We start from the raw sequence: 23,808 nt of genomic DNA on the forward strand, positions 1-23,808 counted from the left end.
ATTTCTTTTCGTTTCTTTTTGTATTTTCTGCAATGTAGCCCCTCGCAATGATATTAGTTCTAGTGTGGGAAAATATTATAATTGAGATCTGGTAAGTTATTTGCAGACTTCAAGTTTTTCTTTACACTGTGCTGACATTTAGTACAGCCCTGGTGAGGAAAACAATACTACCATTCATAGCTGTAGACGTAGATTTCAATCGACTTAAGCGGGCACAATGAAACTTGGTCATTCACTGGTTACCCATATTGTGTTCTCAAATTTTCTCTCAGCAAAAGTATAATGACTCAGTATTGTATGGTTGCATAGACAAGGGCTCGGAACAAGAGACACTAGTTTTGTCTGACGGTGTGAGAAAGTCGTGAAGGGATCTTTTCTTCCAGATGGTGTTAAATTCAGCTGCCTTTTTAACATTGGCCTTGCACAGCAATCTGCTGCTCCCCTTTCACAAAGACTGCGCTTGGTTCCCACTAGTTAACATGCATGCTCACGCAACCTGCAACTTCACTCCAACTGTTTTACAATGCAGTGGTATGCTAAATAAACTTGATCCGGTTTCTGCCAATGTTAAAACTAGCTTTCAAAGAACTACTTAACTGATATTTACACTTCTTTTGACTTAAATGTACATGCCTTTGGAATATTTCAGATTTCAAAGAAATATCACCTTATTATAAGGTCATTGTAGAGATTACCTCAGACACCCTTCAGACCCATGCTCAGATACAGTACCTCTCCTCAACACACACAAATAAAACAAAATGTCAGAAGTTTGATGTGTAATAGAAAAAAGAAAAATTGGGACATGTTGCAGCAAGAGCAGTGGAACAGCAAAAAATAAAATGAAAATAATAACATTGAAATGTATTTTTATTGATCGATAAGTCATGTAACATTAGTATGATACAAAGCAAGTTTGATATGACAATGGCAAACACGTAATTATAATATTGTTTATTTTCCTTAGATGTTATATTTAACACATTTACATAAAAGACCAAGATGTAGGCAAAAGCTTCAGTAATTTGACTCCATTGAGTGCTTTCAGTAAACAATAGGTTTCCCCAGCAAACATCTTATTGCCTTAATTGAACCTCCTTGAGAAAGAAAACCACACACTTTGTAATGTAAATGTTAATTGTAGTAGACAATGGTTCTAGGTAAATAGCACCCCTGGACATGAAGTAAATGAAAGGAATACAGGCACTTAACAATGAAAGGTTGTTTGCACAAACAGTGCTTCAAATGTAAATAAACAAGGGTCTTCTCAACGGTCACTACAGTAGTAAAACTTTGGCACGTGTTCAGCAGCCAAATTGAGAATTTACATTAATAAAGTCTCTCAGAGTTTCTAACTGAAACTAACAGTGCTTTTACAGGCTTCACCAGGCTGCAGTCTTATAAGGATTTGAAACTACAAAGGAAAATGTAATGCTTTTGAAGAAAAACTGTATGTTTGGGATTTGGGATTGCTAGTAATCTAGGCCATATGGAAGGTAACAAGTCATTCCAGACATTTTGTAATGCAAGGTTTGTATTTATATTTAAATACCTATACAAATGTTTGCTTGGTGACACATGGAAAAATGTAAGGATTTCTCTAAAAGATCATGGGGGGGGGACATATAAAATGCCAAAGTTTCTCCTAAGCAAAGTCATTTTTAGATTAAATGAAAATGGCTGTTTAGAACACATTTAGCTGGTTCTATATCATAACAAACTTTTATTGTGTTTTAATTAACACTCTTCAGGTTGAGAATTTTATAGTTTCACTTCCAGTGCATGCCTACTAGCATAATTAGGCCAAGTTTCTAGATACATAATGTTCAGAGGTAAACAGCCTGATGAAGTGATCATAACGTCTGTTATACAGAGACACATATTTTTAAATATAACCCACCCAAAACAAAAGCCAGAAAAGGTGGTCCACCAGGCCAAAAGGAGGGACTGAGAATTTGACATGAGGGGCAGGAAGTAATGGCACTTTGCAGGAAACTGTTTTCTACTAGCTTTCCTTACATATTAAAAATTTCAACCGAAGAAAACAGCCAGACTTAATAATGGCCAGATTAAACAGCGATTATAAAATTAACAGAAACAGACAGTACGCAGCAGCTACAGACCAGTTGGCGCTGCCATTTGGGAGGCTGCAGATGGCTGTGGGTGGGAAATGCCTCTACTTTCTTAAGCGATGGAGATGAGTATGGTGTGTGCACTTGATGTTTTTTTCATACCCCCACCCCCCAACAGGGCTGTCTGTCATAGGCTGCCGGGCCCCGCTTTACCACTTGCCCCCGAGCGTGGGAATCGGAGCGTCCTGCCGTTCACATCTCCCGCATTCCGTTTAGTGGAATCAATTAGGCAAGACAGACCCTCAGATTCCCCACCCCCTTTCCATTTTTGTCAGGTCTATATACGTCCTAATTATTTCAGTTTGGGATGCCAGAGCTGTTTCCTGGATAGACCTGATCATCCTTAAACAAAAAGAGAGGAGGCGCACACGTGGGTTGTGGCGTAAATGTCACTTTCATTTCCAATGCTAGGCGCAGAGTAAGACAGAACATTTTTTTAACACTTTGACAAGAGGGGAGGCGATCTCGTCTCCATCATGTCTTTCTGCTTCAGTAGCTTCCTCAAGGAAACCCTCTTGGAACAGAGAAGCATCTGTCCTTGTATTTTGAATAGAAGAATAAAAATCAGCCTTTGCTTTTTTTTTTTTTTTTTTTGCATTTTTCCTCCTAGCTCTCTGTACTCAGTATCCTCAGTAGATACAAATTATTAACCTTCCAGCTCTAATTTCATATAATTTGGCATACAACCCAAATATACGCAGTTTCCAAGCATAATCTTTTAAATTTTTCAGGGGAGGGGGTCTCAGAAGGGAACAGCCTAAGTCTACATATATATGGAATCACTTTCAAACTAGGTACCAGACATCTCTACAACAGCTTTCCAAGGAAAAAAAAAAACCTCCATATGTAAACTTTTGCCTTAAAGTAGGACACACTACACGTGCCCCCTTACTCATTAGCACCTATACAAGTCTCCATTGCAGCCCCAACAACCTCTAGCAAGATATCTCCACCTTTATGTTTTGGCATACGTGTGTCGCTTAATTTCCTCTCATCCCACCTTTCATCATAAGGCAAAAACGAACACAAAAACAAAGTTAGATTCAATAAGTATTCCTGACCTTTCCGGTTTTTACTGTCTCTGGGCTGTCGTTCACTCTCACACGCTCCCCGGCGACCTTGAAGGAGTTTTTACTTTCGGTTATCTAGCTTTATGAAGACCAATACACTCATACAGCTAGATAACCAAAGATAACAACTCGCTTCCCTCACAGCCTCTGTCTTCTTCGGCCCATGCTCCAGGTCCGGATCTTTCTGGCAGCGCCGAAGAGTAGTCCTCCAGGACACTTTGCCGCGCAAAAGATGCCTCCTTGTATGTAAATATGACCTGGTTTCTGTTTGTGTGTGCGGCTAAAACATCCAAACGAGAGCTGTGGCTTTCAAAGTTTATTCCAAACTTTTTTTTTTTCCTCCTTTCAGCAGGTAATCTCCGGCAGCGTTAGCCAACAATTCATCTATCAATATCAGAAAATAAAACCAGCTATTACGGTGCAGCAAGCGGTTACGAGTGAGCAGCAGAATCAGTCCCTTCACAGGCCTCTATTTGCATTGTAAATTGCTTCATTCTCACGCAAGACTCTTTAGCCTCCCTCTATAGAGACGTATAAAGCCAACGGCAATTTCCAGCGCAGGTTAAGGAGGAAGGGAAAAAAAAAAATCCCATTCTATAGAAGAAGTGACAGCTGATTCAAGGATCTGCTCCGGATCCTTTTGGGGTAGACACCATGAGCTTTTTTACCAAGCGGTGGCAGCTTGATTGCACATATCTTGTGCGTGTGTGTTTTAGGGGGAAGATCCTCGATTTCACAGGGCTTCTAGGCTGGGGAGGAGAAGATGCCGTCTTGCTGGCGTGCTGCTGCCCCGGGTCTGAAAGAAGGAGAAAAGGGCCATCATTGGAGGGGCTTTCACTGCCAAAATGTGGTCCAGCCCGGCAAGGTCAAAGGTTCGAGACCGCGGGAGACCAAGGTAATGATGATGTCATGAGAAATCTCAAGTACACGGTTATTGATATGCATCAGTGATCATCCAACTGCCCCACGTCTGCTGCCCGAGCAGAGGTAGCGGCAGCCAAAGCGGCGGCGGCGGCGGCGGCATTGCCACAGCCCTGTTTTCTCAATCAACAGCTCTTCGCTAGCACGACCGCCTGCTCCTGGAAAAGCAACCCGCGGCCTTTTACCTCCTCCGTGCTAGTGCAGATCGCTCTAATATCCAAAGACTGGAAGAAATCTCTCTCTAAGGACAGATAAAAGCATTTCAGATCAGGGGAACGTCTTTACCTGCGTTTCTCTTCTGGCAGATTGCAGGGGCAGGCAGATGGAAGGCACTTTGCGATTGCTTAAAGCAGGGCCTTGCTTTCTGGGGCTGGGAATCAGATCTGTATTACGCAGTGAGTCCATGTGTGATTACACTGACAATTTGCTCTGGTGGTGTGTTTTTAATGGCTTCACAGCTCAGGCATGTTTTGTATCTATGTACCGTGGCGATAGGGCATCATATTTTGTTCTGTAAGTTCAAAGTGAATGCTCTAAGCAAGCCGACTTCATCCTGGATTTTTTTTTTTTTTTTAAATAGCTCTGTATACAGTGTGTGCCTTAGAACATAGCACAGGTAAAGCCTAGCAATAGTTTCTAATGTTGTACACAACTCTGCTGTAATAAAAATGCTGAGGCTTTGTCTGTGGTTTCAAACATTAATTTTCACACGGAAGAGCAAAATATACTAGTCTTCCTTATCAAATTATTTTTGAAAGGATTGGTACCTCATTAAAAAGACAGATAAGACACCTGGACATTAAGAGCATAACTCTACCCCCCTTCCCCTTCCCCACCCCCACCCTTCTATCTAGAGAGGGATTTTGTTTAATTAAATAATTAGCCTCATTCTTTTCCTTAGGACTTTTCCAAGTGTGAATATGGCCACTTAAAGACCTCTTCTTCTCTCTTCTCCATAATGGGAGGTCTATGTCTAATGCATCTATGATATGTACAATTCTAATAGTCAGATGTCCCTCAACAGACATCTGTCCACATAAGATACATATTCACCATAGGTGAACTTTATGGACTGTTATGAGTTATGCTTGGTGGTGTTACTATTCTTTAAATATATGCTACATATAAATGTCATAAATCTTCATATTCATTTCACACATCACTAGTTTATCACAATAGTCTCATTTTTATAGGTTTACTATTTTCCCCATCACTAAAACACTTTCATAATTAATATACACTCTCATTAATTCAGTAATTTATTCATTTAAGACATGAGTGTGAATATGGCTATCAAATGCACACAGAGTGCACATATGCAAAGCCTATAGAAAAGACTGACAAGAATCAGAATTGCTAAGAAAAGCCCCCAATTAAGAGTTCAGACAACAATATTACACAAATTAAATATGTAAGTTAGTAACACAGATGCCAACTTTCCCCTAGATTTTTTAGTAATTTACTTTTTTGGTAAGCATTCTTGTCCTGATTATTTAGAAAAGACTAAGCCATGGAAACTGCTCATCTATTTTCTTTATCAAATTTTGGAACAGGAAGTACAATCAGAAATGGCTGCACTGGGTTATATATAAGACATGCATGCAAACTAAATCAGAGGAACACACACCCATACAGTTACTATCCCTTCTTGAACTATGAGGCACAACATAAACTGGATAAAAACTGAATACATCACTGAGGCACATGACATTTTTGACATTATGTAAAACCCCAATGAGCTTTACTTCCTTGGAAGATGGAGAATATTTTGGCCTTGATTTCCAAGACCTAGAAGCAGAATCATTAGTGATTTGGCATGTACCACATAAAGGAAGCATATGATCAGATTACTTCAATTCCTTAAGTCAAAACCCCACCAAATGTCAGTTATTTTTAGAATATCTCTTTGCTTTCTATATGTCTGGGTGGGGGTTGGTGAAAGTAGAGAGATGGAATGCATGTACGTCTGTGTGTGTGTATCACCACCATATTTGTGTGAATTTGCAAATGAGTATAACTATACTGCCATATTTAACAATTAAATGCATTTTTAGAACCCAAGTAACTATCATTAAAGCCAAGACACTGAACATCTGAAATGCTTCTACAATTAGAAGCTATAGAATAAACTGTCTTAAAACAGCATCTTCTGTGGCAATGCCACATAGTCATATCAACTAACTCCAAGACTGGCCCCTTGCCTGTCACATATATTGTAGATCACTTGAGAGCGCCCAAAAGTGAATTTATCCAACATAATGATTATGGACAGTCTGTTCACTAGCCATATATAGCTAATTAAATATTTTACCTCTCCATCATCTTTCAAGGTATGAAGAAATAAAAAATACATAGCAAGACTTAACACTGAGCACCTGGTTATTCTGAATATTGTCAAGGTTTATCATATTCATTTCAAAAACTGTTACTATCTAGGATGTGAGAGAAGTTGAAACAATTGTGCTATTCTAAAGATTCCTAGCAATGTCTGCCACACATTGTTATGAGCAACTATTAACACCTACATGTTTTTATTTCAGTTATTTTTGCTTTTCAAAAAGCTATTTAGCTGAATTACAGAATACCTTTTTGAATCTGCATATCGAAGGATATACTGAATTCATATGGCTTGCCTACTCATTCTCTAATAAATTCCCATTAATGACCAGTAGATTGGGACGTGATTGTCATGCTTGTTTTCCAATCTTTTTATAGGTCTCCAGATGGCTGAAACATGAATTGAAACATCCTGGTTTTCTTGGGAATAAACAATCTCTGCTTAAAAGTGGAAAGTTATGATTTTCCACATATTTAGATCAGAATTATGCTATTCCATAAATGCAAATACATCAGGTTTGCCACTAATATTTAGAACACCTCTCTGAATCCTATTCAGACCTCTGCAGAGTATATGAAGAAATTGGCCTATCACGGAAAACCCTTTTTAATATTGAGTTTGTATGATTCTCATGCATGTAAACCACAGTCCACTAATATAGTCAAGACTACCATTTTCCACATAAAAGCCATTTAATTTATAGTGATCTGTACAGTTCAGGCAAGGTACTTGACTGGCTTACTTTCTAATAAAAGTGTCCTATTATTTCTTCTGTACACTAAGTTTCTTTTTTATTAGCAGTTAAGGTTATATTTGCATTATCCTTAATATATAATATAGACAGGAATACCTATCAGGAGAAAACTGCACATATGGAAACTTATATATTTCTGGAATTGTTTCTATCATAAGAATTGGGAGATATGCAATAGACTGCAGCTGTGCCACCCAGTCAATAATATCCTATTTCTATTTTGCACATCACTTTAATTTTATCAAATGTAAAATTTTAAATTACCTTTGGTTGGTTGGATTGTCTATTCATTTTATGCTTCTTTGTAGTCTCATCTGAAAAATAGTCAAGAAAACAAATGATCACAGTTTTATATATACATACACATACATATATAAAATCATGCCTAGATACAGTTTCATTTAAAGTATTGCAATTACCACAATTCCTTAAAATGCCAAGAGATTCCAGAAAACCCCAGCATAATATATCCTGTGCTTCAGCACCCACAGGGTTAAATATGCTAATTTGCATTTAAATGGAGACATGCATGATAATGGCAATGCAAAATATGCAGAATCTGGAGGGGTTTGGGAAATTAATTTTTTTCTTTCTTTTATTTTTAGCTTAGAAGAAAGAGGGACTCTTAAGAAACATTTGGGATTTGAACACTGTAACCTGCCATACAAAAGAGGAGGGAGAGTTCTTCCATGTAAGAATTTAAAGATTGGAACAAAGTCATATTTTTTAAATGTTTAAGGCATTGAATTTCCAGGCCTTTCAAACAATGGGAATCCCTGGATAAATATCTAATCCATTAGAAAGATGCAAATAGTTTACTGTAAGGCCACAGCACGGTGAGATGTGCATTCATATCTATGGCTCCTGATTGGTTATTTCCTCCAATAAATCAATGAATAATGTAAAACCTGATTGCTGTAAAGTGGTGGATTTTTTCTATTCCCTTCCCCCATCCCCCACGACTCAATATTCAAGAAGTCTTACACTCCCCAATATAGGTGCTTTTCTTTTGTGATTTTTCTAAAATGCTTATTGTTATTTTGGAGAAGTGGGGTGGGGCTACTGGTTTTGCAAAAGGAAAGTACAGCGGTGGTTCAATTATGCTGACTACGGGAGCTCATCTCTCTAGACAGCGCCCTAATTACTGGTGCCAAGGTGGGGAAGGAGTGTGGCTGGCAGAGGTAGGCATCACCGATAGGAGGACAGGGGATCCGACGCCGCCGTTCTAGGCCCAAGGCAGCCACAGCGTCCAAAGTGACCCCGGCCGTGGCCGTGACTTGACAGGGCCTCCAGACTAACTTCTGATCAATTCCACTGCTGCCCTGACCCCTCAAGACAGTTCCCCATTCAAACAGCGCGGGTACATTTGCGAGAGAAAACGTACCAGACGCTAATGCAAATACACTGCCAGGGTTCCCGCCGCCCTGGGTTCCCGCAGACAATTCCAAGCCCAGGAAGGAAGGTCTCGCCTTCCTCAGCAAGGTCTGGGCTCGGAGCAAACCGCAGAGACCCGGCTTTCGCTCAGACACCAGAAAAAGTCAGAAGCTGAAACGCTCCAAGAAGTAACCGCGATGGTTGCATCTTGATGAATCTGAACTTGGGATAACCCTGCAAAGCGGCCTCTTGCTTCCCTAAACCCAAAAGGCCCGAGAGAAACGGGAAGTGGAAATCCACCGGTTCTACTGTGCATTTAAGTTTCCGCCAGAATCCAATCAGACCCTCACTCCATTGCCAGGTAATTGCATCTTTGAGGTGGTTAAAAGAATTATTCAAAACTCGAATCCTGAACACAGGAATGCAAAACAAAAACAAAAAAACCAAAACCAAAAACAAAAAACAATTGCACTTGGCTCTAGGCGTAAGAGGGAAAAGTCCCACTATCGACAACACAAAATTACAACATTCCCCTTTCCACGGCGAAAATTTCCTGGCATTCTTCTTCATTGGGGTGGGGGTGGGGGCGCGGGGGTGGTCAAGCCACTGGATAATTAACAGTCCCGGCTCAGACAACTCACGAGATCAACAGGTTTCGCATCCGAGACACACAATCAATTAGCTGAAGCAAAGCCCCGGACTGGCCCTCGGAGCGGCCCGCAGCGGGGCTCTGCGGGCCCCGACTCGCGGGCGAGGCTAGGAGCGCGGGCGCCGGGCCACAGCAGGCACGCTGGCCCCGCGCCGCCGGCTGAGTTGCCGCCTGCGGGCCGCCGCGATACTCACTCGCTCTCTTGGCTGCGCCAGGCAGTGTTGCCCCCCAATCCAGCTGAGTAGGAATCGAGGCGCCGGCCAGGAGACAAGATCCAGAGTCACAGGGCAGCCGCAGTACGCAAACAGACTCCTTTCGGCGTCTCCAAAAAAAAGAAAAAAAAAATTTTTTTTTTTTTTTTTTTCAGACCATCCCTCTCCTTAGCACATTTAAAACTGCCGCTCAATTCCACACGGTGATTCTTGCTTGATTGCGTCTAAAATAGTTTAAACGGATCTTCCCTCGTTGGGGGGAGAGAGAGAAAGGCGCAAAAGACGAAGAAGGAAAAAAAAGCCAACTTTTCCCCCCCACACCAGGCACTTGCTCCCTGAGCCTCGGAGTGGAGAGTGAAGTGGTGTGTGCGAGGCTCGGCAAGTTTTTGGGGGGGCTGTCCAAGGTCTAGTCCAGCCCCCTCTGCCGAGGAGGACGTGCTCTGAAACTCAACCAATTTCCCCACTGCTTTTGTTACTGATGAACTGAAGCCCTATTGTTCATCCATTGCCACGGTCTTTTTCAGTCCCCACACTACGTTCTGCGTTGCCAGAGATAATGAATTTGCACCCAAACCTCTCATAGTCCCCTCCTGACAGACGGAACAAATTAGAAATGTCTCGTCTGAAGCAGGCAATGGCTACATTTTCCTATTGTAGGAAGCAAAGCACACATTTCTTTGGAAAGTTCTTTTGCCTTTCCTACCTTTTATTTCCTTCTCTCTTTTTTTCCTCCAGTTTTTTTTCCCCTCTTGATTTCTTTAGATGCTTTTCAAAAGGATAGCTGTTTTGTTTTTCCAATGCACCATTTTTACGTAACTTATGGATCTTTTCTCTTTTCCTTCCTTCTTTCCTCTCCTTTCTTTTTAAGGACTCCTTTGCAATTTTATTTACAAACTTGGAGAATGACCTTTTGACTTGCAGACTTTTTTTTTTTTAAAGAAAGGTCTTTTGGTTCAAGTCCCCCTTCCTTCCTCCTCCCCCTCTTTTTGTTGTGGTCCTTAAATGTGTTTGGCTAAAGACAGCAATACATTATAAGGATTTTTATTCTTTAAACTTCAGAGCTATTCAAAAGGTACCAGGGACGCTCCATAGGGGTTAGCTATTTGAGGGGGAAGTGTGTGTGTGTGTGTGTGTGTTCCAGGGAAAGAGGCTGAGAGATGTGGGAGGGTGTGGGTGGGAGTGTGCAGGGAGAGAAGGGTGGGAGCCTGGAAGGGAAGGTGGGCTTCCTGAGACGCGAGCCGGGATGCTGTCACGGGTGTAGGCGCGAGAGGGAGGTGCAAGAAGCCGTCGCGCGGAGGGCTGCTTGCACCCCTGGGCCTGTTCGCGCGCCCCGGCCGCCCGCAACCTGAGCGCGGGGGTCTGCGCGCGCGGGCGCCTCTTCCGAGCCTGCGCGCGTGCGACAGGGGGGCGGGAGGCGGGGGCTGTAAAAATTCAGACGAGTGGCCCGTATGTAAATGTGGCCCAAGGGGGCGCGGGGAGGAGGTAATGAGAGCCGCGGGCGAGTAGCCCAGCCGGCGGCCCCCAGCTTTCCCGCCAAGTGCAGCCGGAGGACAGACAGCCATGCGTGTCCTTGGCGGGAGGGCCCCCGCCCGCCGCGCGCGCCCGCCCCCGCGCACACGCACACGCTCCCAGAGCCGGCGTGGGGCCCGGTGGCCACAAGCATGTCAAGAAAACAAAGCTAGGGCTGCGAGAGGTGGAACGAAGAAACGGCAGCCTCGGCTGCCCAGGGCCGGACTAGGAAGCCGGCTCCGCGGCCTCCGGTGCCGCCCCGGCCTCGCCAGCCCGGAACCCAGGCCCTCCGCCCCCGGCTCCGCACCGCCCCGGTCCCCGCAGAGGCCGAGGACCATTTCTTAGCAGCCTAGGAGAGGGCGGCGGGCGGAGGCGGGGGCGGATGGGCGCCGGGAGGTGCTGGCGGCCCCCCGCCGGGAGCGCGGGCACGCACCCGCGGGCGCGCGAGGCCGTAGTCTGGAGTCTGCAGGCCTCCCTGCCGCGTCGCCGCGAGCCGCTCCCTCCTCGTGGAGGCCGCTGAGCTCCAAGTGCAAAGTCCACCGGGCTAAATCCCGCAAGACTGCGCCCGGGCCTGCGGCCACCGACTCGCTCGCACCTCAAGCTCCCCCCTCCCTAGACAATGTAAGGGCCTGGCCCTACCGAGACAGCCTTCTTTGATCCACCACCCCCCACACCCCCGCCTTAAGATGGGCGTCACTCGAACTCCAGCCCCGGAGCCCTGGCCTAGATGGCCCCAAAGATAAGTCCCGGAGGTGGCCTTGGAGAGACGCTGGTCTCTCGCTCATCTCGCTCACAGCGCCTGCCTCGGTGCTCACCAGCCCAAGCACCTCCCCAAAACACACACACACACACACACACACACACACACACACACACACGACACTCCCATCACATTATAAAACGCACGCTCCAGGCAAGGCTGTTAATGAAGCCAACGCGCTTAATGAGTGCACAGGTAAACAGGTACCGAAACGAGAAGCCCTCACCAGTCGGCTGGGCGATTTACCTCTCCCTACTGGAAACACGTGTAGTTTATCGTGTTTTAGGAGTGATTTGCTCTTGTCTGAGGTCTCCCCCTCCTCTTCTTGTGGAAAGAAGCCAAAAAAAAAAAAAAAAATTCATGTTCCATTGTCAGAATCTTCTTTGTGATAAGCTACCCGAGCATTGGCCTAAAGCCTTGGGGAATTTGATTTGGTCTGTTATCTGTTGGTTTGGGTTTGTTGTTTGGGGGGTGTGCTGTTTTTCTGGGGGAAGCAAGAGAACGTGTGTTTGGTGGGGCTGGAGGTGTAGGACCAGAGCCTGCGATGCGGCCTGAAGGCTGGAGAGGCTGGAAGCCGAGCTGCGGAGAAAGAAGGCGGCCGTTCGTCCTCCCCCGGGGTCGACACGCGGGCTCCCCGGCCCCCCTCGGGTCTTGGATCTGCTACCGCCGTGGCCGCCGCCCGTGCTGGCGGGCTCCGCCGGCCGCCGCTCCGCGTTTTCCCCCATCCCGGCTTCACGTTCAAGGTTTAGCTGCGAGGTCACGTCCATTGACGTCAGCTCCCTGTCTCCCTCTACGTCCGGCTACATTTACATACATCAAGGAAATTAGGGCATTAAAAAAATATGCAAATCCTGCGCGAAGAGGAGCCCGAGCATTCCTGGCGCGATCGCCTTTTATTGAAGCTTTTAATTAAAGGGGCCAGTTGGCGAGCCCCTGAAACAACCGCCAAAACCCCCAAAAGAGAAAAATAAACGCTGTAGCCTTCGGGAACGGTTGTTTCGGCTCCTGTTCTGTGGGCGGCTGAGGACCGCCGGCTGCCCGGCTCGGAGAAGAACAGGTTAGAGGAGGCAGCTCCAGCCCATGCATAATCAGGGCTCCGCGGCGCCTCCATTCTTTCCTCCTCCTCCTCCTCCTCCTCCTCTCCTCCACCTCTCCTCCTCCTCCCGCTCCTGTGGGTTCCAGCGTGTATTATTTTTAATACTGATGCATATGTAAAGATATATTTGCATTTTTTTAATTCGTGAAAAGTTCAGGTTTATCGTTTTATTGATTCTCTCCCCTACTATTTTTTTTTTTTTTTTGGTTATTTTCTGTCTCTCTGTCTCTCTTGTCCCTTTCTGTCTGTCTGTATTTTTTGGCAAGTGTCTGCGGCTTTCTCTTGCTAGATGATACGTACAGTTGCTTCCTGCTCTGTTTATTTAAGGCTCCATATATGCACACCTGTCATGTATGTAATGCCAACTGTGTAACCTCCTGGTTTGGTCATAAAAGAAAAGACACCTTTTTTTTTTCCCGCTGACATAGCCCCTTGATCGGATGTACTGCCCATCGCTCAAGGCTCAAAGTTGGAATGTCTAATTAACTTCATATTAGCAAAACAGTTTGGGCCAATGCATTTGAGACAATGTATCTATAAAAGAAAGTGACTCCAAAGATGTCCAAAGAATTCTTGTGCTGATTACCTGAGAGGTATAGCATTCACCGCCCTATTGCTTTCTAGCATTTATTGCCAAAAAAAAAAAAAAAAAAACTCTTAAAATGTGTAGAAACAGCAACCTACAGCCTTCTGCAAGGAAGACATTTTCAACCATGTTGTATGTTGTACCTTTTCTGCTTCATTCAGAATTTACTGTTTCATTTTTATCTTAGTATGACTGGAAACACGGCATATTACCTTGATCGAAAAGCATCCTTAGTTCCTGACTTTGGAATGAAAACAAATAAACAAGATAGTTTACTGTATTAAGCCAGTTGACTTGTCCTAAAATATACAGGCCTTGAGTTAGATTTCAAGCAGTGGAAATCTTATTTATAGGGTTGGATTTTTCATTCTGGCAATATGTCTATTCAGCACAATGGCTTCTGAAAAATATATCTGTATAAAGTCCACTTAAATTTCCCCAAAGCTATCATTTTAAGAAGACTGAATCCATAATTGCATAGCCACAAAGAATAGCAAAAGGCACACATGCAGCTTATTCAATTAAACAAGTCCGAGTACATGCACAGGTAATTAGTTTTCTCATGAATGACTTACCTGCACAGATACTCAGGGTAAGACTCACCCTCTCCAATGGCTTTCATGTATAAATATTCATATGTGTTTCCACCCATTTTAAACCTACAGCTCTATGCCATCTTTCATGTTAGACTATCCAGCGTCCATTTTTAGCACCCTTAATTCTTAAGGTATTTCCAGCCTTACCCCTGGCTGTAGTTTTTCCAAGCCTATACCAAAGTGCTCATATGATATGTCACCCAATAAAAAGTGGTCAGATGGCTACACGTAAAACATTTAAAAACGGAGATGCACTAATCCTTTAGGTTTCTCCTTGCTTTGCCATTTTTAGCAAATTACCGTTTCCTAAAGTACATTTTCAACACATTTTATGAATAATTGCAGGTATTCCACAACCGGTTGCAGAATTGTCAGTTTCTTGGGGGAGGGGTGGGGGGCACCAGGCTGAGTGAAACAATTCCGCAGGTTAAGTGTCTCTTCGAGTTTGGCTGCAATTCAATCGTGCGCGGCGGTTTGTTCCTACCTGGACTCTGGCACATACCTGCCCGCCTTTATGCAGGGACCAGGACAAACGTATCAGCCACGTCGCAGGGCATACAGTGGCGGTGCATATATTTAGATGGTGGTAGCAAGGAATGTGTGCATGTAGGGATGTCTGTGCATGCATCTGTGTACAGACGCGCGCGCGTGTGTGCGCGCGCGCGCGCTCGCGCTCTGTGACAAGGGACACAGAGAGGTACACCTCTTATCTCTGATCTCTCCGTAATCTCCTTTTCTGCTTCTAATCTCCCTTATTGGCGCATGGTAGGAACCTGAAGCCTCTGAACCGTCACCGTCACTGCCGTGAGCGCGCTGTGGCTTACCCCAGGGGCCGGCGGCTCGGTGGCTCGCTGGTTCGGTGGATGCCGTGGTGGAGGGTGGGTCGCGCCGCTGCCGCTGCCACCGCGGGTCCGGGTGCTCTGTCCCAGCCCGGCAGCGGAGCGCGCGGTGCCGGAGCCCCCTCCCACCCCGCCCTCACCCCCATCCTCCCCTCCCCTCTGCGCCTCCTCTCCTCCCCGCCCCCCCCGCCCGCCCCGTATTACCATATGGAGGCCGAGTCCTGCGAATCACAGCAGCAGCGGGCGGTATTTGAATAAGCCCCGCAACCCGCACAGACCCCTACTCTGCCGCGGGCAGCGTGCCCAGCACCGAGGGCCGACACTCCGGCCGGTAACCTGTCAGCGGCTGACACCTCCCCAAAGTGCCCCGGGCGCGCGGGAGGGAGGGTGTTGGGCCTCCCACTTGCTACTTTCCTGTTAACTTGGCTGATAGGATCAGACAATAAATAAGGGAGGGGGGGAGACAGAGATACACGCGGAAAAATGGGGGGGGGGGTGTGGAGGGGAAGTGGAGAAGGGAGAGGAAAGAAGGGAGGCGTTAGGGGGAAGGGGCGAGAGACTGGAGCTGAGAAAACGTGGGAGGGGGGAGAGCTCAAAGGGAAAGAGGGAGTAAAATGGGGAGGGAGTGGGGAAACGATGGGAGGGGGAGAGAGGCCCAAATACCCGAATTTGGACTTTGCGAGCTAAAAATACCACCTCACTGAACTTCGCAACCTCCAATTAGACACGTGTCTCCCCCTCCCACGTCACCGAATGATTAATTTACCATCTCAATCAGAAATAATTATTTAGAATTGTATAACAGATATAGGATTTAACGAAAGGGGCCAATTTGGTGAAACACAGCACAAGGCATGACATTTAAAGATGATGTTGGCCACCTCACATTAAAATTTTAAGGCTTGCTTTGAGGACTCAGACACTTGCCCAGCCTTCTCTTCTGAGGTGGCGAGAACGAGGCCCAGAGGCAGGAACAAGATGTTTTCCGAAATGTTTTGGACTTTGAGAATTTTTCCTTTTTTCTCTTTGGCATTTGATTGTTACGTTTTTTTCTTCTACACGAATCGATTGCGTTTACCAAAATAAATTTTTAAATGTAGATAAAGTGTGGGTCTTTTAAATTTTTTACCGCAATATATCCCCACATCTTAACTGAGGATATGATTTTAAACACTGGTTTAAATACATAGCCAGTTCTATTTTGCATACTAATTCTTTCAGTAACTTGACATTCCGAACATAGCGTTTTCAATACGGTTTCCCCCCTCCCTATCTTCAAATCAGAGCAGTGATTTCCCAGTACAAAAGAATCGTAATCATAATAAAATCTCCAGTCACCTAGAGGATGTACCCATTGTAAATATCCCTCTCGGTATTCGGAAGCCAACCTCCCCCTCCTTTTGAGACACACACACACACACACAAACGCTTCTGATTAATAATCTCTCACGCGGCACACGGAGGCCGAAGGCAAGGAGCCGCAGAATGCCGAGGAAGGGCGCAGAATTCTCAACACTTAGAATTTCAATACAGATTCCAAAGACCTGCTAACTGCTAGGTTTCCGAAGGGGAATAATACTTGGCAAGCAATGCTTTCGGAGAAGACGAGCTCTTCCAAATACTGACTCCTTCCAGGGGCGGGGGAGGGGGGGCCGTCGCGGTTACCCCGCATTTCTGCGTACAGACATGCGTTAGTTAAAGATGGGTATAGGTAGGGAGCTCAGGCATGTGGCCAGGCCCAGGTTTCTTTCTTTTTTCTTTTTAAGGCGAGAAATGGAAACCAATCCACTCTTTCTGTGGCTGGCTCCCACGAAGCTGGGATTTCAAGCCTCTTGTTTATTTTTAAAGCCAGTGGGAAGCCCCAGCTGAAAGCCCGGCCTGGGATTTTCACCAGCGCGGTCCCAGTGCACGTGGAAAGCAGAGAAAGGAGGGAGAGCTGGTGGCTTCGAGCCGCTTCCGTCGGGGCCTCGCGTTTCGCCCCCATCAGAGCCCTCTCTTCTTTCTCTCCCCCTAAGGCGCTCCCTGAGGCCGGCCGGTATCTCTGCGGTCGTGGCCAGGTGAGCGAGCGACGGTCCCCGGGAGCGGGGGTGCAGCGGCCCTCTCTCGGGAGCGCTGGTGGGTCTGTGAACCCGCCCGGCGCAGAAGGCGGAGTGGCTCGGGGGTCCAGCGCGGGGCTCCCGGCTCCGGCCAGCAGGGGGACAGCGACACCTACTGGCCGCACGGGCACCGCGTCGGGGCCGTCGGGGCGGCCCTGGGCGGCGGGTACCCGATGGCGTGGACTCCGGAGGCCGAAGGCATCTGCGCCTCAGGCTCGGCCCCGCCCTCGAGGCCTCGCCTGTCCCCTGGGGAAGGCAATGCCTCCGCTTCTAGAGAACCCTAAGGGGTGGGGGGGGCGCAGGATGGGCCTGCACCCTCGCGAGGGCACACGCGCCCTCTAGTCGGAGGGTCTTTCTTCTAGGGAACCCGGGGGGAACCCGCAGACACAGTTGGCCACCATCTCCCGGTTTTAGGAGACATCCAGGCGAGGCTTGGAGCCCTGACCTCTCCCGGGGTTCATGACCCAGGGCCTCTTCTCCACCGCCCCCGTTTCAGTGCTGACTCAAGATGGTTATCTTTGCAATTAGGAACCAGAGAGCGTTCATTAGCCTCCCTTAAGAAGGGAAACGTACGCGTCAAGGACACGAACACACGCAGCGGCGGGCTTCAGGCAAGCGACCCGGGCCGAGCCCGCCTCCCTGCTCGCCAGCTTCGGGGCCCCCCTCCGGCGCATCCTCACCGCCGCCGGCGATGGAGATATGGTAGCTTTTCTTTACGAATGATCATCTTAATTACACCGGAAGTAAAGGCAAATTGGGGGTTGGCGGGAATATTTTCGAGACCTCCGGGCAGATACTAGATAGATACATCCTGCTAACTGGGAATGGGAATGCTTCCAAGCGAATGTTAGCTTCGGTAGGGAAGGGTGGAAGAGGGTGCCAAGGAAAGGCGACGCCCGAGGAAAACCTAGCCAAGGACGGGGATGAAAAGAAATCAGGTCGGGTATTCCAGATTGCCTTTTTCTCCTTAGTCTTTTTCTGCTCAAGGTAATAGCTGTTTCCTCTGTAAAGGAGACGTAGGTGGTCCCATACTGTGTGGAGGAGGGGGCGATCCCAGGCTCTTCTTCTTCCCCAGATACCTCCCAGTTTTCCCGTTGGAGCTCTAAGGCTCACCTGGGCCTGAGAAACGTGTGTGATTCAGGTGTTAACTTGCTTAAACAGTAAAATATATTCTTTCTCCTAGAAAGATTGGGCTTTTTTAACTGATTTGGATCCTTGAGATTTTTTCCATTTAACATACTACTCACTTAAAATTCCAGAATTTTTTTTAAAACGACTTTTCATTTAAAGTTTGAGTTCATCTCGGAAGTTCTTTTCTTTAGCTTTAGATGCTGGTTGGAAATAGGGTGTGAAGTGTTTTGAGGAAAAGGGAAGGAGGGTCTTGTTAGGGCTAAATTTTTGTTTGCATTCTCTAGTTATAAAAGTTTTGATCATTCTGTTTTAAATAAAATTGGAATCCTTTAGGGCCCCTAAAGTCAAGAGTTTTAGATTAAGATTTTTTTTTTTAATCTCTAAAATGTTCATGGGGGCTGTTCTTCAACTTAGTTTTGCAAATATTTTTCTTTTTAAAAAATTTTTCTTCAAGTGTATCTGAACGTGTTCTGATAAGGTATGAATTCACATCCCAGAGCAGGCCCTTAGCAATATGTATGATGTACAAATAAACCCATATTACTAATAATGAATAAAACAGCTATATTCTAATGGCATCTCTGTCAATGAATCCTGTACCCCACTGCATATCAAAGTTAACTTTTTCCTGGTATAACGGAAATCTTCATAGGGACAGAAGATGATTACAAAAAAATTAAATTACACCAGGCACACAGCAAGTAACTGTGAATCAAACCCAGTTCAGAGGTATCTTTGGATACTGAAAGCACCTTGAAAAATGGAGGGGGTGAAAATTTTTCCTTTCTTAAGAAACATTAAGTTTCTAGAATGTAGCTTTATTTATGACTTGAAAATCTGATCTAGAATGGCTTCTTATTGTTGTCTGATATTCTTTGGTTTCACTAGCTCTAAATAGTGTTAAGAAAATAGAAAAATAGAATTTGTGTCAAAGTAGTAGAATTCTCTATACACCTAATCACCCCCGAAGCATAAGCTTGTTAAATCCTATTTAAAGGACTGTTTATTTTGAACAGAAAATTAGGCCAGTGAAATTGTTTCTTATTCACAAGAAATATGGATGTATGCATATTGTGATATTACACGTGGCATTACCATAGCATTGCATATATGATGGGTATATATAAAAATATATAAGCCATGGATATCCATGAATGTTACAGTGGATTGTTACAGTGTGTGTGTGAAGTAAAGGTGGAGACAAGGCTTCTCCTTCTGTTCAGGTCTTCCTTAATATATCTCTCCTTAAATTAGCAAGTAAATTAAGGAATGAAGACAGGCCAAATTGTCCTTAGACTGTATGTGTTTCTTTGTCACACATGCCCTCCCTCTGGGCTCACTTTGGAGGGTGTGTGTGTGTGTGTGTGTGTGTGTGTGTGTGTGTACTTCCTTTCCTGCTTGTTGAGAAGCAAGAGGAAGGAAGGGATGCCAGGATGGGATTATTGATCAGAAAGGCACATCATTGCATGTAAAATGAGATGGAAATATTTGAAATCCTGCTACATGGTCATCTGGGGTGGGGTACTTGTGTGTGGTAGCAGGCAGGCTAGTGGCATAAATCACTTGGGGAGAGGGGAGAGGCTCCCAGCTCCTGGAGTGGCCTCCCTTTCAGCTTTGGTGAAACCCGCAGGGGCTCAATGACGTTTGGTTTCAGGGACTAGAGCTCCAAGGACACCTGTGTGCATCTGGTTGGAGACAGGGGTATGTGTGTGTGTGTGTGTAAGAGGGAAGAGTAGGGACTTCATCAAAAATTCATTGGAAAAAAATACTGATCCTAAAATTCTGCCATATCATCAATTGGAGTTAGGCACCCAGGTCACTAACATGTCCAGGTTCACTCATAGACTGCGGAACGGCATTTCTTTCGATGGTACAACATGGCTTCTTTCGTGTCTTTGGTTCTTTATGGTGCTTCCTTAGAGTGGGGCGAGGCTCTAACCTCCCCCTCCTCTGTTCTCCATCCCCGAAAACAAACCATTCTACCACTTGAGCCATCTGCCGCAGGTGTAATGGATGGCAGGGGGCCGACCTAACCACACTCCAGTCTCTTCTAGGTCGTCACCGCTCTGCACCAAACAAATGAGTCCTGTTTCGCCACTAGGGTGCCGAGGTGGATGGTGGATGCCGGCCCCCGCCCCTGGCAGCGTTCAGCGCTTAGAAACCAGAGCCAGCTGACAACACACGAAACACACAGGCACAGCGAAAACGCCGAGCCACCGCGGGCTCCCTCCGCCCCCTCCCTCTGTTCTCTGCATCCGTGAAGGACGCGAACACAGCCTTTATACATTTTAAAGCCCCTGCGACTTCCTCTGAATTCTTGGTTACTTACGACGGCCTTTCCCACAGCACATAGCCCCTGGGGGTGTGTGTGTGTGCGCGCGCGCGCAAATGTGCGTGTGTATTTAAAACGCTTATTGGTAGGTCATCAGCAGCTGATCAGACATAGTAATCCAATAATCTTTTTGAATGCATACAATTTTTCTTTAAAGGTATTTTTTCTTTTTTAAGAAAAAAGGAAATCTGTCGATTTCCTGTGCAAGTCTTGGGGTCCCAGTTTAGGTTCCAGGCAACCACAGAGCTGCGCAGCCTCCGCCTCGCCAAACTTTCCCTTTCCAGGTTTGAGCGAGGCGCAAATGTGCACTTCTTGACTGAGCGGGGGCTGCTTTGCACGCGGGTGTGGGAGAGAGGGGAGCCGTGGGGACGCTCAGATAGGGAGGGGAGTCGGGTAGCGGGAACACCCCCCCCTAACCTCCCCCCACATCCCCCGCCACCCTCACTTGGAACCCTGGCCGGACGCACAGGGGGCCTCGGGGCAGGAGCCGGGAGTCCAGCCTTCCCAGGCGCACAGCACCCTTTTGACCCCGGCCCTCTGCTCGGATCCCTGCCCGCCGCATCTCACCCCGCTCGCCTACTCGCCCCCACCCCCATTTGTATCCCCATTCGAGTAGCCCCAGGTCACGGAGCCCATCTCCCGGGCCTGGGCGATGGGCGGAGGCTGGACCCCGCCAGGAATCGAACTCCGCCGTCCCCCGAGTACTCACCTCGAGTAAGGCCCTGGCAAATGGTGGCCCCGAAGCGTCAAGTTTCCTCTCCCAGCCGCTATGCCAGATCCTCCTCCTGCCTGCTGCTCCTCTCCGAAAGCTCGCCTCTCCCTCTCTCCTCTCTCTCCTCTCTCTGTCACACACAAGGATTACTTGTGACTTTTAGAGGCAAAAGCTTGCTTATTCAGAGAGGAGAGGGAGGGGAGAGGGAAGGGAGGCGGGAGGGAGGGGAGAGAGGGGGAGACTGAAGTCGAAGGGGGATGGATGGAGGAAGGAGAGGGGGTGGGGAATCGGAGGTAGTGAAGGCGTAGGTAGAGGGGGAGGAGGGAGGGGTCGGGTAGGGTGGAGTAACCGAAGATGGGCTGGGATGGGACGGCGAGGAATAAATTGCTCCCCACCCAGCTGCAGTGCGACGCCCCCAGCGTCCCGGGGGAGCCGGTACGTCAGATCGCGGCCGGCTTTAGGCGGGGCAGTACAAAAGCGCCGCGGGACCCCCTTCGCGGGCTTCCACCCCGCCCGAGCGAGCGCCGGAGGCCGCTCCACGCTCCAGCGGTCCTCCGCCCGGATCGGGGTGGCTGTCTAAGGGCCCCAACGCTCCACGCAACTCAGATTTCCTTCCTGGGTTCCTGGCCACCCTCGCCCGCGTCTCAGACCAGAACTAAAAGCCCGGAGCCCCCCGTGCGTCCTTAGCCTCCGGCGCCCACCTTAGCCAGAGCCCCTGGGCCGGGCGCGCTCATCCCGGCGGCTGCCGCACCGCCCAAGCTCGCTCAGCTTCTGTCAGCCCCGCGGCTCTGTTCACATTTGGGGTACCCCCTCAGCTAGTTATGAAGGAGGTGTGTGTGTGTGTGTGTGTGTGTCTGCGCGCGCGCATGTGTGTGCGCAGCGCGCAAGCTCCAGGCTAGAGAGAAGGTGACATCCGGGCACGAAAAAGTAGCTTCGGTCTCCTGCAGCTCAGAGCCCGGCGACCTAGTCGGGGCACATCCAGTACTTGAGATGAAGCCTGCGTCAAGGACCAAGGCAGGAGCTCACTGGATCATTTCAACTGAGTTTCTATACAACAAGGATTGTTTATAATCAGTACTATTAAATACGAAAATAGGTTTGAAAAAAAAATAGTTGCAGAGAAAGAAGGGGGTCATTTTAGCAATGATCAGGAACCAAGTGGTTGAAATGTTTTGTGATTTTGTTTTTTGTTTTTTGACAAGAGCATCCATGATGGATAAAGGTGGAAGCTTCAGACTGGTACAAAACCAGTTCATTACGTGACGGGATTTAAAAAATAGGAGCATGCTTTTCGACACAGACGACCCATTAGTTCTCTGTTAACTGCATTAAGCCAGCCCCACGGAACGATTACCCGGCCGCTTTCAATGTGCAAACATGGGTATACTACAGGGGGTGCGCACAAGCGTTTGCAGAACTCTACACACACACACACATATACATACATATATACACATTTATAAAGAGAAAAACTGAACATCAGCACCCTAAACTCATAAATACGTATATTTTCTCAAGCAACTATCCCTTAATATGGCAATTTTCCTCTGCATTTCCTTGCTGACCTGTAGATGCAACATTAGAGTTATAGAGTAGGCTACTCGGATCGACATAGTTCTGCTTACATTTATCGTGGAGGACACGTCATAAAATGCTAGAGGGGGAGGGGAAACCATGAGGGGCGTGGAGATGGCTTTTATTAACAATTATAGTCTCCCCTCGCTGTTTAATTTAAATAATAGCAATGATGTCACGGTAACCATCCTCCTTCTCCCACTCCAGCGAAACCACTGGGATGGTTTGGTGAACAATGCATTGTATATTTGGTTAGGGGATGATTATGGCTGTAGAGTTATATAGATTCATCCTGTGGCCTTTTAAAAAAAATTGCTGAACATTAACTTATTGGAACATTTGGCATGTTTTAGAGACCATTGACCTGCCACATCTTCTTCCAGAATAAGGGTTATAAAACGCTGTGCCCACCATAGTTGTGCAGGAAAATGAAACAAACGAAGCTCTTCTTTAAAAATTGTTAGTTGTAGGCAAACAAAAATATTTCCCACCATCAAAACGAGCCGGTGTGCAGTCTATTAAACAAGAAGCATATTTTACTAATCCGAAATGCAGTTTTAAAAATTCTTTCAGAGAGCGCCGATAGGAGGGGAAGTAGGCAACGTGGAGCCTCGTTCCCAGTCTGCACCCGCGGGTCGCTGGCCAGGAGCGCGCACTCGGCGCACAACGGTATCTCGGCCTTTGCGCACCCGCGCAGTTTGCGGCTGGGTTTCCGAGAATGAGGGCAGTCTCCACGGACCAGCCACCCGTTTAAAAATGGGTATTTGTATAAGGGCAACGGTCCAGGCTATAGTACAATGGCATACTAGTACAATGGAGCTAGAACTCTTTATTATTATTAAACAATTGCTTGATAATTAAACTGCTCTGCTTATTGAATACCATTTTGCCTCTTTCTCTGAAATTATCAGCCAGAGTTTGCTTCTAATGAGACCTCAAGATTCAGTTCTCTGGAAAAGGGGGTGGGCCTCTCGACAAGGTGTACAGCTTTGAGGTGCAGAATAATTCATGTGAAAGAAAGTAATTGCTTGTCTAAGTAAAAGAGGAGAAAAGAAACTTAGGGTTTAAATAGGGTTTATCAGTTTGCAAAACCTTTTTCTATTTCAAACAGCGAACTTCATAAATT

General features: G+C 46.7%; 1 long non-coding RNA gene across 1 annotated transcript; it reads right to left on the bottom strand.

Annotated features, from left to right (window-relative positions):
• Positions 1-852: 852 nt before the first annotated feature.
• LOC122700589 lies at positions 853-21,881 on the bottom strand. Its single transcript, XR_006342813.1, has 5 exons — positions 21,809-21,881; positions 21,105-21,233; positions 9,433-9,560; positions 7,480-7,529; positions 853-3,998 (listed from the first exon to the last, which is right to left on the bottom strand). It is a non-coding gene; the product is annotated as an uncharacterized LOC122700589 (long non-coding RNA).
• Between the last annotated feature and the right edge of the window lie 1,927 nt (positions 21,882-23,808).

Source organism: Cervus elaphus, chromosome 9 (genome assembly GCF_910594005.1).
Source record: "Cervus elaphus chromosome 9, mCerEla1.1, whole genome shotgun sequence".
Lineage (NCBI taxonomy): Eukaryota > Metazoa > Chordata > Mammalia > Artiodactyla > Cervidae > Cervus > Cervus elaphus.